General features: G+C 38.1%; 1 long non-coding RNA gene across 1 annotated transcript in view; it reads right to left on the reverse strand.

Moving 5' to 3' along the window:
* The window catches only part of LOC131399633 (uncharacterized), a 30,500-nt gene extending 3,882 nt beyond the window's left edge, over nucleotides 1-26,618 (reverse strand). The window contains exons 1-2 of the long non-coding RNA XR_009217175.1: nucleotides 26,561-26,618; nucleotides 24,420-24,498 (exon numbers count right to left, since the gene is read on the reverse strand). This is a non-coding gene — a long non-coding RNA (uncharacterized LOC131399633). The remainder of the gene's footprint in view (nucleotides 1-24,419; nucleotides 24,499-26,560) is intronic.
* Nucleotides 26,619-26,981: the final 363 nt, after the last annotated feature.

A 26,981-nucleotide genomic window follows, 5' to 3' on the forward strand; every position in this document is an offset into this window, starting at 1 on the left:
AGCTGAAATTAATTAAATAAAAACAAACACTCAATAAATAGGATCGAACGCCAAAAGTATGCTCTTTGAAGTGATTAGTGAAGTTGACAAGTTTCTGACACTGACCAAGAATTTAAAGAAAAGGAACAAACCACCAATAAATCAGGAATGAAAAAAGCAACACCACTATGGACACTTCAGGAACTATAAAGAAAATATTACACAAATTTTTCTTTATACATAACAAAACTTTATACCTACAAATTTGAAATTTAGAACAACTTGAAAAATTCCTAGAAAAATATAACTAATCAAAATGACTCAAGAAATAACGCGAAGCCTAAGTGGCCCTATAACTATTAATGACATTGAATCAATAGTTTTTCCCACTAAGAAAATATCATACTCAGATGGCTGTAGAAGTGACTTTCATCAAACTTTCAAGGAACACAGCACAAATGCCTTAACAAAGTAGGAATAGAAGGGAAATCTTTAGCCAGATAAGGAATATCTACCAAAATCTGCATCCAATGTCACTTTAGTGATGAAACATGAGAAGCATTCCTTTTACTATCAGAAACTAAACAGTGATGTGCACTGTCTCTTCTCATCAACATTGGACAGGAGGTACAGCTTGCACAATAAGAAAAGAAAAAGAAATTAAAGGCATGAGAATTGGAAAAGAAGCGGGGCCGGCCCAGTGGCATAGTGGTTAAGTTCACACGCTCCACTTTGGCGGCCCAGGGATTGCAGGTTCGGATCCTGGGTGCAGACCTATGCACCGCTTATCCAACTATGCTGTGGCAGGCATCCCACATATAAAGTAGAGGAAGCACGGATGTTAGCCCAGGGCCAATCTTTCTCAGCAAAAAGAGGAGGATTGGCAACAGACGTTAGCTCAGGGCTAATCTTTCTCACCAAAAAAACAAAGAGAGAATTGGAAAAGAAGGAATTTCATTATTCATAAGTGATATAACTGTCCAGAAAACCCAGAAGAATATTCAGACAAATTATTACAAATAATCAGTTTATCAAAATAGTTTACTATATGATCCACCTACAACAATCAATATCATTTCTTGATCAGTGACAGAAAAGAAAAAAATTTTAATACCATTCAAACAGCAAAAAAGCCTCTATAGATAATGAGGTACTAGTCTGACATATGATTGGTAAAACCTGCATGGAGACGTTTTATTAAGTTTTATTGAAAGGTATTAAAGAAGAACTACAAAACAAGTGGAGAGAGACCCTATGTTTATGCACAGAAAGACCCAACATCATGGTGAATTCTCCCACAGCTGATGTAGATGCAATGGAACCACAATCTCAATTCCAATGAGGCTTTTTATGGAACATGACAGACTGATTTTAAAATTTATATGAAGCAGTAAAGGGCCAATAATAGCCAAGATACTCTTAAGAAAGTTGACGGGGGGAGATGTACCCCACCAGATAGCAAGAAACACTATAAATCTAGAGTATGTAAGATGGCGACATAGCAATAGACAATCAACCAGTGGGAAAGAACAGAAATCCAGACTCAAACATGTACGGAAAGTTGATACAAAACAGAGACAGCTTTGTATACCATTGAGGAAAGGATAGCTATGTATTAAATGGTCCTGGGAAAGTTAAGTATCTATACTGAAAACAAATCAGACTGGATTCCTACATTACATCATAAACAAAACTCTATTCCAGGTAAATCAAACACACTTTAGGTGAATATTTTCATTATCTCAGAGAAGAGAAATATCTCTTAAACAGAATACACAAGGCACTAACCATAAAGGGAAAGCTCAATAAACTGGACTACATTAACACTAAGAACTTCTCTTCATCAAAAGATAATATAAAAAAAATTAAAAATAAGCCACAAACTGGGATATTAGCAACACATCTAACTGACAAAGAACTTGTACTCAGAATACATACAGTACTACACATGAATATACTAGGAAAAGGTAAATGACACTAGATAAATAGAAAAAAAGATATGAACAGGGATTTCACAGAAGAGGAAACACAAACATAAAATTATCATATGAAAAGTTGTTCTACCTTAGTAACCAGGAAAATTCAAATTAAGACTACAATGAGATTACATGTTACACTTACTAGACATAAGAAGCCTAACAATGTCAAATGTTGGAGACACTGTGGATTAGTGAAAACTTTACATACCATTCTTGGGAATATATGTTTGTCACAACCACTATGAAAAGCATCTTGACACTGTTTTCTAAAGTTGGACATTTGTATATCTTACCTAACAATTTTATTATTAGGTATATACCCTAGAAAAATTCTTGCATCTCTATACCAGGAAACATGTGTAAGTCCCTAAGTCTAATAAAAAAATGAGCTAGGAAAAACCTGAATGTCCACTGACGGGAGAATGTATAAAAAAATTAAGGTATAAACATCATGCAGTAGAAAATTCAGTAGCAGCAAAAAATAAGTGACCTACAACTATAGGCAACAGCATGGATGAATCTTAAAAATATAACATTAAATGAAAAAAGTCCTAAAAGATGATATTCAGTATGATACCATTTGTATAAAGCTGAAAAATAAGTGGAAAATGTAAATATATTGTTGAAGATTAGAAACATATAGAATAAAACTATATAAACAAGAGCAAGGAAATGACAGACACCAAATTCAGAACAGTGGTTACCTCTATAGGAGAATCCCTGGGATGGAATAAGAAAGGAACAGATGCAGAGGCAAGGCAGTGGTAATCTTCTAGTCCAGACACTGGGGTGGTGGGTTCAAACATGATTTTATTCAACTTTCATATATATTTATATATAAAATATAAGAGGAAGGAACCTTACTCTATCTTACATGATACCAAAACCAGGCAAACCCAGTACAAGAAAAGAAAACCGCACACCAGTATCCCTCATGAACATCAATGCAAAAATTATCAACAAAACACTAGCAGATTGAATCTAGAAATACACAAAAAAGAATAATATTTCATTATCAGATGGAGCTTATCCCAGGAATGCAAGGCTGGTTCAACATTCAAAAATTCAATCAATGTAATCCATCATATAAACAGACAAAAGAAGAAAAACCACATGATCAGATGACTGGTAAAGAGAAGCACTTAACAAAATTCAACATCAACTCATGATAAAACACTCAGCAAAATGGGAATAAAAGGGAAATCCCTTAATCTGATAAGGAGCATCTACAAAAAAACCTAGAGCTAACGTTATATTTAATGGTGAAAGACTCACTGCTTTCTGCTTAAAACAAGGGAATCACTCATGACTCCTATTCGACATCACACTGGAGGTCCTAGCCAGTTCAATATGGCAAAAAGGAAAAATAAAAGGCGTATGGAAAATTTGCTGTATTCTCAGATGTCATGATTGTAGAAATTCCCAAAGAATCTAGAAAATAAGCTTCTAAAACTAATAACTGAGTTTAGCAAGTTTGTAGAATACAAGGTCAACCCACAAAAATCATATTTCTATATATAAGCAATGAATAATTAGAAAAAAAATTAAAAACAACACCATTTATGACAGCTCCAAAAATGATATATTTAGGTATAAATACAACACATATTCTGAAAACTATTAAACTCTGATGAAAGAAAGGAAGGAAGATTTAATTAGAGAGGCATACAATGTTCATGGATTGGAAGACTCTCCCCAACCATTCTACAGATTTAATCCAATTTCAGCCAAAATCCCAGCAGGACTTGTGCATATACATTCAAGCTGATTTCAAAATTAATACGGAAAGGCAAAGGATCTAAAACAGCCAAACAGCTGTGAAAAAGAAGAGCAAAGTTGGAGGACTCCCACCAACCAATTTTAAGAATTATTATAAAGGTACGGGAATCAAGACAGTATGGTATTGGCAAAGGAACAGAAGAAACATACACCAATGAAACAGAACAGAGAGTTCAGAAATAGACCCACACAGATATGGCCATTTGATCTTTGACAAAGGTGCAAAGGCAATTATAGGAAAATGGATAGTGTGTTCAACAAATGCTGCTGGCATAATTGGACATCCATACGCAAAAAAATTAACTGCAGGGGCCGGCCCGGTGGCGCAAGCGGTTAAGTGCGCGCGCTCCGCTGCGGCGGCCCGGGGTTCGCTGGTTCGGATCCCGGGCGCGCACCGACGCACTGCTTGGTAAGCCATGCTGTGGCGGCGTCCCATATAAAGTGGAGGAAGATAGGCACCGATGTTAGCCCAGGGCCGTCTTCCTCAGTGAAAAAAGAGGAGGATTGGCGGATGTTAGCTCAGGGCTGATCTCCTCACACAAAAAAAAAAAAAATTAACTGCAATCTAAACCTCACACCTTATATAAAAATTAACCCAAAATGCATCATAAATTTAAATGTAACATGTTAATCTATAAAACTTTTAGAAGAAATCATGGGGGCAAACTTTGAGACCTGGAGTTAGGTACAGATTTCTTAGATAGGACACTAAAAGCATAATCCATGAAAAGAAAAATTGATAAATTGGACTTCATCAAAATTAGAAATGTTTGCTCTGCAAAGGCATTGTTAATAAAACAAAAAGATGTGCCATAGACTGGGGGAAAATATTTGCAAATCATTTATCCAACAAAGGACTTGTATCCTGAACTCTTACTATTCTAGATTATGATTCTCTTAAAAGAAATTTAGCCATGCTCTTCAATCTGTATTGAATACAATGAAATGAAAATACAATAAATTTAAACAACCCAATTTTTTTTTTTAAATGGGCAAAAGACTTGAAAAAACACTTCACCAAAGAGAATATACAGAAAAAAATAAGCACCTGAAAATATTCTCAACATCATTCTCCATTTGGGGAACTTAAACCACGATAAGATGCACCACATGCATTATGAGGATGGCTTCAAGGCAGAGGGGAGGAGGGAAAACTGACAATACCATCTGCTGGTGAGGACGCGAAGCAACTGGAACTCTCCCACAATGCACTCTAGAATACACCTGACAGCATCTTATAAAGTTAAACACACCTACCATACAACCCAACAATCCCACTCTTAATATTTATCCAAGGAAAATGAAAACATATGCTCACACAAAAACCAGTACATGAATGTTTATAGTGGCTTTATTCACAATTGCCAACAACTGGAAACAACCCAAATGTCCATCAAGCTGTGAATGGATAAACAAAGTGAGGCTCACTCACCTAATGGAATACATCTCAGCAATAAAAAGGAACAATGGATGCACGTCAGGACAGGAATGAATCTCAAATGCATTATGCTAAGGGGGGAAAACCAGATTCAGAAGGTCACATATTGTATGACTTCGTGTATGTGACATTCTGGAACAGGCAAAACCATAGTGACAGAAAACAGGTGAGTGGTTGCCAGGGGCTGGGAGGGAAGGGAAGGGACTGATTCCAAATGGACGCAAGGAAACTTCTTGTGATGATGTGGATATGTTATAAATCTTAATTACGGTGGTGCTTACATAACTGTTTGCATTTGTCAAAATGCATGGAACTGTACAATTAAAAAGATGTATGTATTTTTTAACCTCAATATACTTGACTTTAAAAATGTACTAGGTACAGAAATACAAATTTACAGGAAAATTATTGCTTCAAAACAGGAAACAAAGGGAATGCCAATAAATAAAGGCATGCTTGAATAAATTATGTGACATCCATACTACCAGGTATTATTTTCCAGCTATTAATAATATTTTTAACATACAAGCTTGAAGTCTCTACCAACAATTAACTCTACAAATACAGATTGAACAGCACAGCTACATTTCTTTTAAGAGAATCATAATCTAGAAGAGTAACAGTTCAGTATATACAGACATCCTACATCTCAGACCTCTCCCTGTTACCTTTTTATTGATTCGAACCATTGTTTGTTAAAACCAGAGAGGAAATGGAAGTACAGACCAATACAGAAAACAATTAATTTATCTCACAGTATAATCAACCCAAGAGCAATAAAAGAATCTGAAACCAAATGTTCAGATGAAGATTATATGCCTTTGTTTTCCATCCAGTTTTTATGGTGTTTAAACAAGGATTTTTGTAAAGCCTTGACTTTCAAAAGGTCACCTGTGCAACATTTCCCTAAATCTCTGTCTGGTCTCCCCACAAGGTGGGTTTCCTTCACGCAGCCGAGAATCGGGTAAAAGCCATGCCGACGGGAAAGTTAAATAAAAAGCTATCTCAAACAGCATTTTTTAAAAGGCAAACATCAACCTTGTAAGTATTAAAAGCACGTTCTAAAATCCACTCCGATGACAGTTTAAGAAAGCCGCTTTTATGTGCTCGGAGTCCCGCTCTGCAAGGCCTTTTAAATGCGAGTGTTTACCTAAAAATACAGGCAAGGCCAGGGTCTGGCCTTGAAGAGGCGCCTTTGATTGCACACAGTGAACTCGATCTTTACTAATAAATCGCCCCACACCTTTGTCTCGCCCAAGAAAGGCAGAGGTCTGCACGCTCACAAGAACATACACGCCTCATTAAAGGAATAGGGGTTTTCACTCTGCGTCTCCGTACTTGTTGATTCAGAGTTTCTATGAGTGACAATGCACATCACTGCGTTTTTTTTAACTCTGTCATCTGTGCTACTGAGTGTACTTTGACTCAGATCAAAGTTGAAAGCTTCTAGAAAGATACACAAACCACAGTGTGACAAATAGCATGCTGTGTTTGACCCGGCAAACAATAAATTACTTTCATCAATCCAGGTAAAGAATCCCATGTTTTCAATGCTAATTCTGAGGTCTGAAATGATAGAACTTTACTACATTCTCAAAGAACCAAGAGCTTCAAATAATAAGGAAAAGACATAAATAAAACTCAAATACTACAAGCACTGAAATTTCATTGTTCAAACAACTGTGGTTTCAATTTGCTGTTGTCTGAAACTCACTGTAAAGTTTAAACTAAGCAGCATAAGTTCAAATGAAACATGTTAATTTGCCTCTATTTTCTTAGTTGAAAAATAATTTGTAGTATATATAGTATATAGTATATAGTATATATAGTATATATATAGTATGTAGTATATATAGTATATATAGTATCTGTGTCCAGCCAGATTGCATAAAAACAAGCCCTCACTATTACTTAACAACCACCTACCTCTTCCCTGGGTAAACTTTACCACGAGGGATGCTTTAACAAGGAAAGGTAACTCAGAAACACTGGAACAGAAGCACCAAGTTCACCTGTACTTGCTACCTGCCAGACACTGGGTACATGCTTTACACGTCTCATCTAGTTTAATCCCTACAAAAACCCTGTGAGGCAGATATTGTTATTCCCATTTTCCAGATGGGGAAACTAAGGCACAGAGACGTTAAATAATTTGCCCAAGATCACACACATCTAGCAAGCGACAGAGCCTAGATTTGAACCTAAGTCTTTCTACTTCAAAACCCAAACTTTGTTGCTCTGTGGTGAGTAACATAGGAGTTACTGTAATGGTTTAAGAATTGACGCATTGATCTTTTATTTCACAATTCTTCCTGAATCAAAGAGAAAAAGTCCTATTTTATCCCCTACTGAGCAGTTTGAGTTATATGGGTATTCCAACATGGAAAACTATGAATTCAATAAATATTCACTAGGTGCCTACTATAGACAGGGTACCGTGCTGTGTGCTGGGCGTACTGCAATTAAGAAAATAAGCAACAGTTACTTTCAGTTCTATGAGAATTATGTCTTTGACTTATTTAAAAAATTGTATTTTTGGATTCAGAAGTCCTGCCAGAAACTAAAAATCAGTAAATCCAAAATTGAGCTAACCATTCAACACTTTCAACTTTCACTAATCCTTCTACCCCTACACTGACCCAGAGTAATTAGGCAACACAACTTGTGCAGCAACTGATGATCACAGAACCATTCTGTCTGCTGCAACAGTGACTAACCAGGAGACCAAGTGTGTAAGAAGCACGGTGCTAAGGAAAACGTGGTAGCGCCAGTAGAGGAATCGCCTTTAGTCTGGAGCAAGAGCTAAACGTACTCAACTGGATCTGCTTAGTGACATTTACGTTTTATGGCTATAGACATCTTTTTTAAAGGTTATATAGAAATTCCAACAGAAAAATAATAACTTTCAACGAGGAATCTAAAGCTTTCTCCTTTTCCACAATGAGACTCTTTTTTAATGAGTTTTGATCATTCGAGGCGATGCAGGAACGCACTTGCTCCACACAGAACATCCTCTTTTCCAGACCCTCCACGCGCCTAGTCTCTAAAGCTCTGCGTCACCTTTGACTCCCTTCTCCGCATCCTGCGGAGAGCAGGCCTGGGGTCCACCCTCCTCTTCACCTCTTCGTAAGCCTGCTCATTGCCTTTCAGAGAGCTCTCCGGAGCTCCAGACCCTTCTCTTTCCAGAGTCGACGCCTGCCAGCACGCAAGCCTTCTCAGAGCACAGTCCTGACCGTGTGTTTCCTTGACCTCGCCCAACACCTCCAGTCGGTCCCGGTTCTTACCAAACAACGTGCAGCAGAACGTCCCACGTCCGTGAGACTCGGCCTCAGAGGCTCTTTGCAAAGGTTTGCAGGGAGGTTTCCTCTCCCCCTCCCCTCCATCTCAGGTCTTCCTGTGCTCACTTCTCTCCTTCTGAACCGTAATCTCCTTGAGGGCAGGGCTCTTAACTGATAACCTGGCTGTCTCTATAGTTCCTGGCATCATCCTTCCATAAAACAGGCATTTAATAAATATTAGTTTAATGAATAAACAAATCAAACATGACTTTAAAGACATGGCCACCAGCTCTCCTAAACTGATTATGCTGAGAATAACACAGAAATGGACATCAATTAAAATACACATGAAAATACCCCCAAACCAAACCACTGAGAGGATTATAATAAAATACAACTATACAAGACAGAACTAATTTTTAATGCATTATTCCTTTACTTCGTGGTTTCTTTTTGTATTTCTACTTGCATAAAACTACATCTTTTTCTGTTCAAGAAGTTTAACCTAGGTAAAACTTCTTCAGATGACATTTGTCCCAGTGTCGTGTTTATTCCGTATTTGAATAAGTATTTTAAAAGTAATAAAGCATTTCAAGGCAGTCACAATAGGACGCTGTCACAGCCGAGGCAGCTGGACCCTTTCAGGACTCACCTTCACGCACTGCTGTGTACACAAAGCGTGATGATACCTCAGAAGATTCACACACCTGCTGTCCTTAAATATACTCAAAATCACTTCCTTTATGATTCATCTTAAGGGTAATAAAGAGGCAGTGACAGTTATTACAATAGGATTTCATATGAATGAAGAGTGTAACCTGTCTGCAAGACTGTTGCTACCCAAAGGCTCATAACCCAGAAACCGACTGCAATTCAAAGAAGTGAACAGATACTTCACATGGAGACTCCTGGAGGATTTACGTCAAGGTGAAAATAAACACTGTATGAATGACACATATGGCACCTAAAACTTTCACAGAAACATTTACTTCCAAATTATCTTTGTGCTAGGAAAAAAACAGATATGTGAATTGTGGAAAAGTAGTTTAATGGCCTCATTTTAAACATTTTCTCTCTGAATTAATAAATTCTGGACCCATGGGTTAAAATCCCATTTAAAAAGTAGTAATGATATAGTCCATTTGTGAAAATTAATGAACCACCACCAATGAAGCTGTTTTCTCATACCCAACCGTTTCACTCGCCTGGACAAAGCAGACAAGGTGGCCAGGGTCCAGGGGCGGGGCAAAACTGCGAAGTCACCAGGCAGAGAGGCTGCAACACTGGCTCCCGTTTGTCACTTCTCCCTGTCCATGCATTTTCCCAGGCCACTTTGCAGTCCCTCCCATGCTGATTCTGGGCTCCACCTCGTGACCTGCTTTGAGAGTGGCATTTTAACAGACAAGCAAGCAAAGGCTTGGAACAGGCTTGCACACTGGGGCTTGGCCCCCCTGCACATCTGCCGTCACCATAAGAGGCACGCCTGGGCTAGCCAGCTTGAGCATGAAAAGCTTGTGGGTATGGCACAGCTGCCCCACTTGCCGCAGCCAGCCTCAGCCTCGGTTAGCCAACAGTCAGCCAGTTCCATTTGAATGATAGCTCTTTTTGGTTCCTTCTTCAGTAAATTTCCTGTTCATATGGTAAATGATCCCAGCTGAGACCAAAATAACCTCCAGCTAAGCCCAGCCAACATTGCCAACCTGTAGGCTTCCTCATAAGTCAAGTGAATCTTCCTGTTTGAAACCACTAAGTTTGGGGGAGAAACAGGCTATAGTACAGCATTATTGTAACAACAGACAACTGACGCCGGCATGGAAACATCAAGGAACTGAATACACAAAGGGACCATGGCCAGACCATATATGACAACAGAATGTTGACCCACAACCTCTGCAGCAACCAGCCAAGGAAGTCAAACCACAACCTCTGCAGCAATTGGTCCCAAATGGTTGGGACCTGGTGAGTGACTGCAGCCTCCCCATGTTTTACCCCTACTTCCAACTCAGGACAAGCTAGAGACGGCCACATATGCCCCCAAACCAGTCATACAGGATGTCCCACTTCTATTTAGCCCATCTCCAGCTTCCACATGCCAAGAGCCTCCATCAGGGCACAGCTGAGCCTCCCCCTTTTTCACTACAAAGCTTCCCCACTCCCCTGCCCCCCTTTAAGTCTCAGCTGAACACAAGTGCTGGTGGTCAACTGCGTTGCTATACAGCAAGCTCTGAATCAACAGCCCATGTGTTCTCATTCGGCTGGTCTTTCCTTATTTCCACAACATGAAAGGAGTAGAGAATTGTGGATATTACTACAAGCTATGACAGACATATAACCAGGAACCAAACGGATGGATCATCGGATATGATTATGGTTAATGTGAATAAATAGTGCCAAATCAAAAAACTATATTGTAACATTCATTCACTTCAACTTTGACTTGTAAAGCATACACTTTTGTCATAAATGATTCAAGAGATTCTTCAATGTGTTCCCAAGAGCTTCTCTTAATTCTCCAACCTGTAAACCTTTCTCTTTTGAAGCTCCTTCTCAGCCATCATCCTTGTCATTTTCTCTTCTAAAATCACTACCTGGTCTAATTCTGCCAGATCTTCACTCAGTAATGGCTTTACCTGAGAGCCTACCACGTCATTTTGCATCAAGTACATTGAATCCTAACTCTTTCACAAGAGTTGTAATTTTAGCTTTGCAATCTATTTGCCTCGTACTCTCTTAAAAGTTTACTACATCCTCAGTCTGTGAGAGACTCACAAAGATGCTGATGGCACAGATGATAGCAGGGGAAGGGTAGGAAGGGGTATTTGCATAGTGCTAATTTTATGTTTCAGTAGAGAAACTTGGTAAGGAAACTGGGATGTCAATACTCCAATGTTTTCATAATTTTCCCTATATTTTATATCTTTTAGAAATAAAAAAGTGTAGTAAAATAATTTTATCTAAAAATAAACCTCAATACTTTTTATTTTAAAATAGCATGTATAGTGTGATCTCCTTTATTTCAAATCAATTTTCATAATCTAGCTATCTGTATATACACATTGGAAACATTGCTAAACAACGTCCACCAAATGTTCATGATAATTACTCCTGAGTGGTAGGGTTTTAAGTCTGTGCACACATCTGTGTATGTGTGTGTATGTTTACTTTCTTCTTTGTATAGTTACATACTGTTAGAAGTTTTATAATAAGGCTCTATAATTTTTCAAAAACAGTAAAGTTATTCTTTTAAAAAACCCAAAACTTGAAAATATACAAATAAAGATCTAAATCTATTCATTCAATAACTTACTAACAATTTATGAAAGTAAAATACTCAGGAAAGAGTTTAGAAAACATATATACACCAAATAAATAGTAGGTACTAGAGAGTAATAGAACAAGTCAAAAATTTCTGGGATCGTGTAAAATAAAAGCTAGAAAAACTAAGAAGAGGGAGGGAGAAAGAAAAAATACCCAATGAAAAGGAATAAAAGGAAGTAACACAGCAGGAGGACAGTTAAAGAAAAAACAAAACAAAGCCAAACAAACCGAAACTCATCCGGATTCACAAATTCTGGCTTTTACTCTAAGCTTGCAGTTGTCACCTCCATCCTCACAACAAGAAAAAAGCCAAAAAAATCAACAACAGTTCTTAGAATAACCAGAGCATTGAGGTCATAGTGCAAACCACCACCCCAAAAACTGGAGAGAAAAGTGAACGAAGCAAATCACAGCTCACTGGGTGTGGAAGCCACTGCTGGAGCCAGCAGCTAGCAGGCACACAAACAGAACTGATAATTGCCAGATGCTGAGTGTGGACTAGCTTAAGAGTTCAAAACCACTGGGTGCCCAGGCTTATGGGGCCCCCACACTTTCAAGAGCTTTACTTCCAGGAGCCTGACAAGGTTCTTGCAGCGAATATTGCAGAAAAATCCCCTAGTGATTGTGGCAGTGGGAGGAGAAAAGAAGGCATTCTGAAATACACCCAGAGCCTTTGCTTCTTCATGGCAGGGACCCACCCTTAAGGGAAACTTTCTTGTTGGAGCCTGTAGGACCTGGGGAAAGAACAATCGATGGGACCGCAATCCCCACTGGTCTTCCTCTTTCATATAAGGGGAGGGGAAAAAAACTGAGGGACTCTTCTAAAGGTCATAGCCCACGGACATTGGCCCATTAAAAAAATGAGGATTTAATCATAAGATTACAGAATGCTTTTCCTCCCCAATACCTTGCCACCATATGAACAGGGCTCCAGTATAATCAGAGTGGATTACAATTAAGAGAATTGAGACACAGCATCTATTTCAGAAGCAGTTTCAAGGGAAATCCAAAGACAATAGAGGAGAGAAAAACAAGGGCACTGGAGAAAATGGAAGCTTTGACACCTACAGCTACAGCGAAGACTATGCACAACGCCTCACCAGATAAAAATAAAACCTCACACTAAAGGCCTGTTTACCTCAGTTCCTATCACCCAATACATATACCTGGTTTTCAACAAAAATAACAGAATACACAAAAGGCAAAAATAAAAAAGAGAAAAGACCGTCTGAGAAGACAAAGAAAGCATCAGAGCCAGACTCAGACATGGCAGAGATTTTGCAAGTACCAGTGGGGAATTTTTCTTAAACTATGATTAATATGCTAACGGCTCTAATGGACAAAGTGAACAGTAAGCAAAAATAAATGGGTAATGTAAGCAGAGAGATGGAAACGCTAAGAAAGATTCAAAAGGAAATGCTAGAAATCAAAAACACTGTAACAGAAATGAAGAATGTCTTTGATGGGCTCATTTGTAGGCTGGACACGGCCAAGGAAAGAATCAGTGAGACTGAAGACATGTCAATAGAAACTGCCCAAACTGAAGTGCAAAGAGAAAAAAGAATGGAAAAAGAAAAAGGAAGAGACTATCTAAGAACTTGGGACAATTACAAAAGATTTAACATATGTGTAACGAGAATACCAGAAGGAGGAAAGGAAGAGCAGAAGAAATATTTGAAATAATAATGGTTAAGAATTTCCAAAATTAATGACAGACATCAAACCACAGGTTCAAGGAGGCTCAGAGAACATCAAGCAAAATAATACCAAAAAATGTACACCCAGGTACATCATATACAAACTGCAGAAAAGCAAAGAAAAAGATAAACTCTTGAAAGAAGCCAAAGGAAAAAACCACCTTACCTACAGAGGAAAAAGGGTAAGAATTATATCAGACTGCTCCTCAGAAATCATGCAAGCAAAAGGAGAGCAGAATACAGTATTTAAAGTGTTGAAAGAAAAAAAAAACCAGTAACCTGGAATTCTATATGCAGTGATATTATCTTTCAAAAGTGAGGGAGACACTGGCAATGAACAATCTGAAAAGGAAATTAAGAAAACAATTCCCTGGACAACAGCATCAAAATGATAAAATATTTAGAAACAAATTTAACCAAGGAGGTGCAAGACTTGTACAATGAAAACTACAAAATGCTGCTGGAAGAAATTAAAGACTTAAATAAATGGAAAGACATCTTGTGTTCATGGACTGCAGGGCTTAATACTGTTAAGATGATGGTACTACCCAAAGCGATATGCAGATTCATTGCAACGAGTCCCTTATCAAAATCTCAACGGTATTTTTGCAGAAATGGAAAAATACATTCAAAAATTCATATGGAACTTCAAGGGGCCCGGAACAGCTAAAACAATCTTGGAAAAAAAGAGCAAAGTTGTAGTCTCATACTTCCCAATTTCAACACTTACTGCAAAGCTACAGTAATCAAAACAATGTGGTACTGGCATAAGGATAGACACATAGACCAAAGGAATAGAATCAAGATCCTAGAAATGAACTTTCACGTCTATGGTTAATTGATTTTTGATGAAGGCGCCAAGACCATTCAATGGGGGAAGAATAGTCTCTTCCAAACAATGGTGCTTGGAAAATTAGATATCCACATGCAAAAGAATGAAGTTGGACTCTTGCCTTAGACCACACACAAAAATTAACTCAAAACGGATCAAAGACCTCAATGTAAGAGCTAAAACATAAAACTCTTAGAGGAAAACAGGGAAAAATTTTCACAACATTGGATTTGGTGATGATTTCTTGGATATGACACCAAGAATACAGGCAACAAAAGAAAACATAGATAACCTGGATTTCATCAAAATTAAAAACTTTTGTGAATCAAAGGAGACTATCAAGGAAGTGAAAAGACATCCTACAGAACGGGAGAAAATATTTGCAAATCACATGTATGATAAAGATTTTATATCCAGAATACATAAAGAACTCCTAAAACTCAATAAAAAAGACAAGTCAGCTAAAAAATGAGCAAAGGATTTGAATAGACATTTCTCCAAAGAAGATATACAAATGGCCAATGAGCACATGAAAAGGTGCTCAATGTCATTAGTCATTAGGGAAATCCAAATCAAAACACAATGAGATACCACTTCTCAACTATTAGGATGGCTATAATTTTTTTTTTAAGTGGACAATAGCAAATCTTGGAGCTAACGTGGAAAAATTGGAACCTCTTAACATTGCTGGTAGGAACACAAAACGGTGCAGCTGTTACAGAAAACAGTTTGGCAGTTCACATAGAATTATCATATGACCCAGCAATTTCACTCCTAGTATATACACAAAAGAATTGAAAACAGATACTCAAATAAATACATGTACACACCTGTTCACAGTAGTGCTACTGACACTAGCCAAAAGGTATAAACAGCCCAAATGTCTATCAACAGATGAATGGATAAACAAATTGTAGTATATCCATACAATAGAATATTATTCAGCCATAAAAAGGAACGAAGTACTGAGACACACTACAACATGGATGAACCTCAAAAACATGATGCTAAGTGAAAGAAGCCAGACACAAAAAGGTCACACAATGTACTATTCTACTTATATAAAATATCCAGAATAGATAAATCCATAGAGTTAGAATGCATATAGGTGGTTGCAGGGACTAGGGGAGGAGGGAATGAGGAGAAGCTGTTTGTGGGGTACAGGAGGTGACTTTCACCATGGAGTTATGAAATGTTTTAGAACTAAACAAAAGGGGTGGTTGCACAGCATTATGAAGGTATCCAATGCCACTGGACTGTTCACTTTAAAATGGTTAATTTTATGCTATGTGAATTTCATTTAAATAAATTGTTTAAAAAGTGATGGAGAAATAAAGACTTTTTCAGCCAAACAAAAACTGAGGGAATTTGCTGCCAGTAGACTTGCCTTGCAAGAAATGTTGAAAGAGTTCTTCAGAAAGAAGGAAAATGATATAGGTCAGAAACTGAGACGTACTTAAAAGAAGACTGTCAGAGAAGGAACAGATGAAGACAAAACAAAATCTTTCATTTTTCATATTCTTAATTGATCTAATAGAATCCTGTTCAATATAATAAAGAGAAGCATTATATTGAATGACTACAGCAATGGATAAGTGAAATGAATGACAGTAACGTCATATGGGACAGGAGGGAGGAATTGGGAACACTCTGTTATAAGGTTCCTGCACTACCCATGAAGCAGTCTAGTGTTGTTTGAAAGTGGACTGAGATTAGCTGTAAACGTATACGGTAAACTCTAGGGTAACCACTAAAATAACTTTTAAAAGAAGTATAATTGATATACTAACATAAGAGAGAAAATGAAATCATATAAAATGCTCAATTAAAACCACAGAAGGCAGAAAAAGAGGGGAAGATTTTAAAAAGGAAATTAAAAGGTGCAAAAAATAGAAAACACAAATATGATAGATATTAATCTAACTATTTAATAATTGCTTTATATGTGAATCATCTAAATACATCAATGAAAACACTGAGACTGACAAAGTGGATTAAAAAACAAGACTCAACTATATGTTGTCCAAAAGAAACCCACTTACGACAATCCTAGATTAAAAGTAAAGAAATGGAGAAAGATATACCATGCTAACACTAATCAAAAGAAAACTGGAGTAGCTACGTTAATTGCAGACAAAGCTGACCTCAGAACAAGGAAAATTATCAGGGGTAAAGAGAGGCATTACATAATGATAAAGGGGACAATTCTACAAGAAGATATAACCATCTTTAATGTGTATGCACCCAAGAACAGTGTCAAAATACACGAAGCAAAAATGTATAGACCTGCAAGAAGAAACAGATAAATCCACTGTGATGGTGGGAGACTTCAGCACCCTTCACCAGTAACTGACAGATCCAGTAGGCAGAAAATCGGTAAGGATATCGTTGAGCTGCCCAGCACTGTGAATCAACTGAATTTAGTTGACATGTAATGAACACCTCATCGAACAACAGCACAATGGACATTCTTGTGCTCCACCAGCACAGAGCACGTTCTGGCCACAAAACATACCCCAACAAATCTGAAAGACTGGAAAAAGCATGAAAAGTGTGCTCTCAGACCACAACGGACGTAAACTAGACATCAGGAACAAAACATAGCTGCAAAGCGCCAAAATACTTGCAGAATAAACAACTCACTTCTAAATAAGACATGACTCAAAGGAAAAGTCTCAGGAGAGATTTTTAAAAATATTTTGAACTAAATGAATATGAAAGTACAATTTATCAAAATGTGTAGGATGCAGCCAAAGCAATGCTTAAAGAAAAATTTATAGCATTTAATGCATATACTAGAAAATAAGAAAGCTCTAAAATCAAGAATTTAAGCTTCCACCTTAGGGAACTAGAGAAAGAAGAGTAAAATAAACCTAAAGCAAGCAGAAGAAAAGAAATGATAAATATTAGAGCAGAAATAAATAAAACTGAAAAAGGAATACAATAGAGAAAATCAACAAAACCAAAAGCTGGTACTTTGAAAAGATCAATAAAATCAATAAACCTCTTGCCAGGCTAACCAAGAAAAGAAAGCTTGAGTAGCTACATTAATTTCAGACAGAGCTGACCTCAGAACAAGGAAAATTATCAGGGATAAAGAGAGGCATTAAATAATGATAAAGAGGTCAATTCTACAAATACAAATTACTAATCTGAAATGAAAATGGGATTATCAATGGATCACTACTGACCCACAAAAAATAGTAAGGGAATATTATAAACAACTCTATGCTCACAAATTTGATAACTTAGATAAGATAGACCAATTTCTTGAAAGATACAATCTATAAAACTCATAAAAAGAGAAACAGATCATCTGAATAGGCCTACAATTTAAGATATTGCATCAACAATTAATAACCTGCCAAAAAAATAAAGTACCAGGCCCAGAGTATTTCCTTGGTGAATTCTATCAAACATTTAAGGAAGAAATGATATCAATTCTCTACAGTCTCTTTCAGAAAATAGAAGCTGAAATTTCCAAACTCATTCTATAAGGTCAGCATTACCCTAATACCAAAACCAGGTAAAGATATCAATATCCCTCATAAAAATAGATCTCCATTCCTCAAAAAAATATTAGCAAATAGAATCCAACAATGTATAAAAGAATTATATACCATGACCAAGTGGGATTTATCTCAGGTGTGCAAGGCCTATTCAACATTCAAAATCAATTAATATCATCCATCATATTAACAGATTAAAGAAGAAAAATCATCTGATCATATCAATAGATGCAGAAAAAGCTTTAGGGAAAATTCAACACATTCTTGATAAAAACTCTCAGCAAACTAGAAATAGAGGGGAACTCCCTCAACTTGATAGAGAACACTACAAAAAACCTACTGCTGACATCATCCTTAATGGTGAAAAACTAGATGCTTTCCCCCTTGATGGGGACCAAGGCAAGAATGTCCTCACTCACCACACCTATTCACCATCATACTGGAAGTCCTGGATAATGCAATAAGACAAGAAAAGGAAATAAAAGTATACAGGTTGGGAAGGAAGAAATAAAACTACCTTCGTTCACAGAAGATATGATTGTCTATACAGAAAATCCTAAGAATTGGCAAAAAAAAAAAGTCCTGGAACTAATAAGCAATTATGGCAAGGTTGCAGGATATAAAGTTAAATACAAAAGTCAATCACTTTCCTATACACCAGCAATGAACAAGTGGAATTTGAAATTAAAAACAGAGTGCCATTTACATTAGCTCCAAAAAAATGAAATGCTTAGGTAGAGATCTAATAAAATATGTATAAGATCTATATAAGAAAAACTACAAAACTCTGATGAAAGAAATCAAAGATCTAAATAAATGGACCATGGATACGAAGACTCAATATGTTTAAGATGTTGCTTCTTCTCAACTTGATCTATAGATTCAACACAATCAAAATCCCAGCAAGTTACTTTGTAGATATGAACAAATTGATTCTATAGTTTATTTGAAAAGGCAAAAGACCCAGAATAGCCAACACAATACTGAAGAAGGAAAACAAAGTTCAAGGACTACACCTCCCAACATCAAGACTTACTATAAAGCCTCAGTAATCAAGACAACGTGGCATTGGTGAAAGAACAGACAGATCAGGGCGGCCCGGTGGCGCAGCAGTTAAGTGCGCGTGCTCTGCTGTGGCGGTCCGGGGTTCACAGGTTCGGATCCCAGGTGCGCACTGATGCACTGCTTGTCAAGCCATGCTGTGGGCGGCATCCCATATAAAGTAGAGGAAGATGGGCACGGATGTTAGCCTAGGGCCAGTCTTCCTCAGCAAAAAGAGGAGGATTGGCAGATGTTAGCACAGGGCTAATCTTCCTCACCAAAAAAAAAAAAAAAAGAATAGACAGATCAATGGAACAGAATAGAGAGCCCAAAAACAGTCCCCCACAAATACAGTCAACTGATCTTTGACAAAGAGCAAAGGCAATTGAGAAAGGACAGTGTCTTCAACAACTGGTGCTGAAACTACAGGACATTCCCATGCAAAAAAAAAAAAGAATCTAGACTCAGACCTTACACCTTTCACAAAAATTGACTCCAAATGGACCATACATCTAAATGTGAAATGCAAAACTATAAAACTTCTAGAAGATAACATATGAGAAAATCTAGGTGACGTTGGCTTTGGGCAATGACTTTAATTACAACAGCAAAAGCACAATCCATGAAAGAAAAAATTGATAACATGGTTCATTAAAACTCTGCTCTGCTAAAGACACTGTTAAGAGAATGAAAAGAAAAGCCACAGACTGGGAGGGAATCTTCACAAAACACATATCTAATAATGGACTTGTATCCAAAATATACAAAGAATTCTCACCACTCAACAAAAAGAAAACAACTTATTTTTTAAAAAGGGCAAAAGATATGAAGTGACACCTCACTAAAGTAAATATACAGATAACAAATAGGCGTATGAAAAGATGTTCAACGTCATGTGTCATTGGGGAATTGCACATTAAAACAAAAGTGAGATACTACTACACACTTATTAGAATGGCTAAAACCCAAATAACTTGCAATATCAAGTGTGAATGAAGAAGTGGAGCCACAGGACCTCTCATCTATTGCTGGAGGGGATTCAAACAGTGCACCGGAAGGCCGTCTGGCAGTTTCTTACAAAGCTGAACATAGTCTTCATATAATCCAGCAATCATGCTCCTTGGTATTTATCTGAATGAGTTCAAAACTTATGTCTACAGAAAAATTTGCCCACAAATGTTTACAGCAGCTTTACTCATAATTGCTAAAGCCTGGAAGCAACCAAGATGTCCTTCAGTAGGTGAATTGGTAAACAAACTATGGTACATCCAGACAATAGAATATTGTTCAGTGATAAAAACAAATGAGCCACCTTCCTTGACATTGGTCTTGGCAATGATTTTTTGGCTCTGACTCCAAAAGCAAAGGAAACAAAAGCAAAAATAAACAAGTGAGACTACATCGAACTAAAAAGCTTCTGCACAGCCAAGGAAATCATCAAGAAAATGAAAAGGCAACCTACTGAATGGGAGAAAATATTTGCAAATCATATATCCGATAAGGGGTTAATATCCAAAATATATAAAGAACTCAGATAACTCAATAGCAAAAAAACCAAACAATCCAATTAAAAAATGAGCAGAGGACCTGAATAAACATTTTTCCAAAAAAGACATAGAGATGGCCAACAGGCACATGAAAAGATGCTCAACATCACTAATCATCAGGGAAATACAAGTCAAAACCACAATGAGATATCATCTCATACCTGTTAGAATAGCTATCATCAAAAAGACAAGAAATAACAAGTGTTAGCGAGGAGGTGGAGGAAAGGGAACCCTTGTGCATTGCTGGTGCGAATGTAAATTGGTGCAGCCACTAAAGAAAACAGTATGGAGATTCCTCAAAAAATTACAAATATAACTACCATACAAACAGCAACCCCACTTTTCCATATTTATCTGAAAAAAAATTAAAACATTAATTCTAAAAGATATATGTACTCCTATGTTCATTGAATCATTATTTACAGTAGGCAAGATATGGAAGCAACCTAAGTGTTTATTGATAGATGAATGGATAAAGATGTGGTATATATACGCAATGGAATATTATTTAGCCATTAAAAAGAATGGAATCTTGCCATTGTGACAACAAGGATGGACCTTGAGGGCATTATGCTAAGTGAAATAAGTCAAACAGAAAAAGACAAATACCATGTGATTTCACTTCTATGTGGAATCTAAAAACAAACAAATCAAAACAAAACAAACAAAAAAGCCAAATTCATAGATACAGAGAACAGATTAGTGGTTGCAGGGCTGGGGGGAGTACTGGGTGAAGGGGGTCGAAAGGAAAAACTTCAAGTTATAAGATAAATAAGTCATGGGAATGTGATGTACAGCAGTGTGACTGTAGTTAATAACACTGTATTGTATATTTGAAAGTGGCTAAGAGAGTAAATCTTAAAAGATTTAAGATTTTTTAATCACTCGAAAAAAAAATTTTGTAACTATGCATGGTGATGGATGGTAACTAGACTTATTGTGATGATCATTTTGCAGTGTATACAAATATCAAAACATTATGTTGTACACCTGAAACTAATATAATGTTATATGTCATTTATAGCTCAATTAAAAAAAGAAAGAAAGAGAGAAAGAAGTGAGCTATCAAGCCATGAAAAGCCACAGAAGTTTAAATGCATATTACTAAGTGAAAGAAGCCAATCTCAAAAGGGTACACACTGTATGATTCCAACTCTATGACATTCTGGAAAAGGCAAAACTATAGAGACAGTAAAAAGATCAGTAGTTGCCAGGCGCTCTAAGGGGAGGGCGGGGGAGATTTTTAGAGCAGTGCAACCATCTGAATGATACTGTAATGGTGGACATGTGACATTATGCATTTGTCAAAACCTTTAGAAGTATACAAAACAAGGAGTGAATCTCATGTGAACTATATACACTTTATTTTTTTTTTTAATTTTTTGTTTATTGCAGTAACATTGGTTTATAACATTGTAAAAGTTTCAGGTGTACATCATTGTACTTCTATTTCTGCATAGATTACATCATGTTCACCACCAAAATACTAATTACAACCCATCACCACACACATGTACCGAATTATCCCTTTCACCCTCCTCCCTCCCCCCTTCCCCTCTGGTAACCACCAATCCAATCTCTGTCCCTATGTGTTTGTTTATTGTTGTTATTATCTACTACTTAATGAAGGAAATCATACGGTATTTGACCTTCTCCCTCTGACTTATTTCACTTTGCATTATACCCTCAATGTCCATCCATGTTGTCACAAATGGCTGGATTTCATTGTTTCTTATGGCTGAGTAGTATTCCATTGTGTATATATACCACAGCTTCTTTATCCATTCGTCCCTTGATGGGCACTTAGGTTGCTTCCAAGTCTTGGCTATTGTGAATAACGCTGCAATGAACACTTTAGTTACCAAAAATGTATCAACCTTGGTTCATCAATTCTAACAAATACAGCATACAAATGCAAGATGTTAATAATAGGGGGAACTGCATATGGGAACTCTCTGTACTATCTGCTTAATTTATCTGTACATTGTACTAAACAAATAAAATCTATTAATTAAAAAAACTTGTCTGGATGCAATCAGGAAACAGCCTCCACTGTATTGAACATATCAGAGCACCAACTAATTCAATTTTCAGAGAAATTGTGCTTTAGCTGCAGTGGTTAGAAACCAGCACACATGTAATTCCCAGGTTATTTTAGAGGTTATACTAGTAACCTGGCATTTGTGATGCTTTTACACACCTCCCAACACTTTTGATTAGGGCAGAAAAATCACAAATGTCTGAATAGTGTCCACATTACCCAATCAAACTTTGATACGATGAATATGCATAATTGCCCTTGGCAAGATTTTTAAAGTGTCTCGTACATGGGGATAACAGCGTAGTTAGCACGAATATCTTTATCATGTCCGTTATTAGATCATAGTAGGACAATGTTCTTCACCAAAGTGATAAATTGCTTCTAAATATATTGGATTCAACAACAAAGAATGAATTTTCTCCATTTTATATTCAGCAAACAAGTTTTTAAAGGGGCTCTTTTGTTATGTCCACGACTGTAAATTATAGGCAAAGAACTATAATAGGATGATCCCTCCTCCCTTTCTCCAGTGCAGGCTGTGTTTTCATTAGTGTTACTCTACCGCTGTTTTAACTTGAACAGGAATGATGTCATCATCATGCCTCTTGTCACAGATATTATATATATATATCTATATACACACACACGCATTTCGCCAGCAGAGTTGAAACAACTAGTCCTAAGCTCTTTTTCATTTCTTTACTAAAAACGAAATAAAACTAGTAGAATTTCTAGAAAAGAAAATACTTTAGGGGCTGGCCCCGTGGCTTAGCAGTTAAGTGCGTGCACTCTGCTACTGGCGGCCCAGGTTCGGATCCCGGACATGCACCAACACATCGCTTGTCCGGCCATGCTGAGGCGGTATCCTACATACAGCAACTAGAAGGATGTGCAACTATGACATACAACTATCTACTGGGGCTTTGGGGAGAAAAAGGGAAAAAAAGGAGGAGGATTACCAATGGATATTAGCTCAGGGCTGATCTTCCGCACAAAAAAAAAAAGAAAATACTTTAGAAAGTCTCACTGGTATCTCTGAGTCTGGACAGCGACTGCTGCTGCGGAACCAGGAGGGACCACATCTCCTGAGGAGTGCTGGACCTCACATATGGCACAGGAAGGACTTCAAGTTATCGGAAAAAAGAAGGACTCGGGTGGACGTAAATTTAGGAATAGAAACGGTAATAAATCTAGACACGTTGGTGGGAAGTTAAAGGCAATACTAAAGATTCAGAAAAATAAATGGAAGGAAAGGTGTTTTGGCTCACAGTTAAAATTGAGAGCTAAAGTAAAGAAGAAGATGGACTCTACACCACTGATTTCTGCTCCTTAGGTTTATTTTCAGTGTCAGGGACTGTGTTTAGAGAGGCAGGAGTAGAATGTGCATTGAGTAGGATCAAGAATATTCTGCAGATAACAAGGGAGAAACGTGAGAGCATTAAGATATTAAACATGTGAGGAGGCGGATGAGGAACCAAGAAGAGCCATCCTGATCCTGCCTAGGCGTCCATCAGCACAGTGCTTGGAGGCTACGCAGGTGGGAAAACCCACACCCTGCGGGCGGGCTGTGTTAAGGACCCATACATTCTCAGCCCTTGTCTCTAGTGTAATCGTGGGAAAACCTCATCTTCAACCAGGAGACAAACTCCAACTGCCAATTCTAGTATTTGGACACCTTCCCTGCATTGTTCCTACACAAGCAAGACAGAGGATAAGAGTCTCCCTTCATCTACATGTTTCCCACTCAACGAGCGAGCCCCTCCCATCTTTGGCTGCCTCTCCTTTGAGATGTGCAGGTATCATCTCCTTTCTTGTCACAGTGTTTACACATGTATCTCTTAAATATAGTGCCACACACGACAGCTTATTGCATAAGCGTAGTGGAGAACAGAAGCATAGCTTGTTCATTCTAAGCACATCCATGTCCTTCTCCGTGCAACTAAGCAGAGCAAACCAAACGCATCTTATCATCTACATGTACCTCTAATTTTCTCTTCAGTCTTCTTCAGTCCTTTCTCTTCAGACCATTCCCAGAACATCCACTTCATGTTTTTGAAACCCTAAAATAAATTAATCATGTGTGACACAAAAGGCAGGAAACAGTACCGTGCAGAACGTACTCAACAAGGGTTTTCAGGAGATGCAAACGTGCTCTGCATGTGTGCAATGTCTTAGGCCCATCGTTAAACCAACAAAAAAGCTAAAGGCATAATGCTAAAATATAAATTTTATATATATTTTATATATATATATATTTTTTATATATTTATAAAAATAAAGCACAGTTTTGGGAGGAAGACAGGTGAGTTACCCATGTTACTGAACCCTGTCCAAGATGCTGCATGCTGATCACGTCACTTAGTTCAAGGAGGGAATACATTCTTTTTTTTTTTGAGGAAGATTTGCCCTGAGCTAATATCTGTTGCCAATCTTCCTCTTTTTTCTTTTTTCTCACCAAAGCCCCAGTACATAGTTGTATATCCTAGTTGTAGGTAGTTCTAGTTCCTCTGTGTGGGCCGCCACCTCAGCATGGCCACCTGAGCAGAACCCGTGACCTTAACCACTGCACCACCAGGCCGGCCCCAGAACACATTGTCTTGAGGAGGGATGAGGAACATGCCCTTTATAGCATCTTCTTCAAGTATCAACCATGTCAGCTCTGCTTTCATCAAGAATTACAAAGTAAGAATTACAAAGTTAAATTTTCAAGCAAAAGCCTACAGAAAAATATTCTGTGTGGCTAACAATAAAGACCAATTTCTCTTGGGTAGAAAACACGCAGGTATCAAACTGTCATAAAATTTTAAACACTTGGATGGAGAGAAGGAATTTAAAAATGCGACTTTTTCATAGAACTTTATGAAGTTCAAGCAAAAGACCTTAAAATGGATATAAAGAGCAGCAAGCACTGTACTAAGCAATTCCCATACAGGCGACGCTTCAGTCTCCCCACAGCCCTAAGGTGGGAACAGCACACCTGTCTATCACTGGAACTCTTCCTGTTAGACGTAACAGACAACCGGACCCAAGCGGGCTGCAGCGTGTGGGGAACTGATTCACCACGGGAGACGGCAAGACCAGGAGGAGGCCTAGCTGCAGGGCTTACTACGTCACCAGGCTTGGACCCTATCCAAATCTCTGCCATTTCCTGTGTAATCCTCCTTCCAAGGTTCCTGGGATGGCCCCCAACAGCTTCAGGCTCTCACCTTGTGACGACAAGACAGCGGCACAGCCGCAGTTTCACGTCTTTTCTTGTCTCTACATTCAGTAGGGGAATTAAAGGAATTTTCCAGCAGCTCCCACAAGCAGACTGCATCCATTTGATTGGCCTCACTAGGTCATATGCCCGTCCCAATTAAGTCTCTGTGGCCAGGGCACGGTGGTTTTCTGACATCCTTGAATCAACGATCAATTTCCAATCAACTTTGTTGGTAATTTCTTTAGACCTCACTTTCAGGGAAGTAAAAAAAACAAATGACTATTTGCATTTTGTATGTTTTCTTTGTACTTTCAGCTGAACTTTATTTCCATAAAACTCCAAACACAAGTTTAAATAACAAAATTGAGTCACTGTCATCAAAAAAAGTAATTTCTATTGATTTCTACTTCTGGCCATGATGGAGTGTTAAGGACCAGATTTAAGCTCTTACCTCAAACAACTAAAAAATCAGACAAAATATATGAAACAATGGTTTTCAGACTCTGGACAACAGGCAGTGCAGGACTGTGATCCTTAAGAGCCAGGAGAGTTCTGGGGCCACAACCAAAACAGGGGACAACAGTCTGTTTTGAGAACACAGAGTTAAGAATTCTAGGGTCTCGACAGAATATCAGAGAGGAAAGACCCTCAGATAAAGAGAGCTCCAGAGACCTGGAGAGGGCTCTTCTCGGGTCTTTACCTGAGATCTGCTGGGCGCACGCACCTGAGGACACCACCCACAGCTGAGAACGAACCACTGACGGCGGAACCAGCTCAGAGCTCACACAGGCTGGCAACAGTCCGACAGCCAGTGTGGAGGCGGCTCCTGACCGTGGGCACCCGGTAAAGCACTCCCAGCGTCTCAGGTAATGGGAACAAAGTAGCCTGGGCTAAAGGCAACAAACTGTTTCCAGGTGACTTACCTGTGTCACACACAAAGCCTGAAACCACGGAAAGGAACACAAAAAAGCCAGCACCCAGCAACATAAAATTCACCATGTCTGGCATCCATCAAAGACGACCAGGCACACAAAGCAGCAGGAAAAAACAACCCATAATGAGAAGAAAAAGAAATCAGTGAACACAGACACCGAAATTACACAGACCACACTATTAATGGACAGGCCTATAGAGACGGCTGGAATAATTCTCCTCCACGTCTTCCGGGAGCTGGAGGAGAGCACCAGCACTGCACCACGAGACGTACGGAAGAGGTAAAGAGACCCCCTCCACTTCTGGGGACGAAAAGCACTCCAGGGGACACTAAATACTGCAAAAGAAAAGGTTAGCAAACTTGAAGGCGTAGCAATAGAAATTATCCGAAATGAGAGGAAACGCAAATTT

Source organism: Diceros bicornis, chromosome 3 (genome assembly GCF_020826845.1).
Source record: "Diceros bicornis minor isolate mBicDic1 chromosome 3, mDicBic1.mat.cur, whole genome shotgun sequence".
Classification (NCBI taxonomy): Eukaryota; Metazoa; Chordata; class Mammalia; order Perissodactyla; family Rhinocerotidae; genus Diceros; species Diceros bicornis.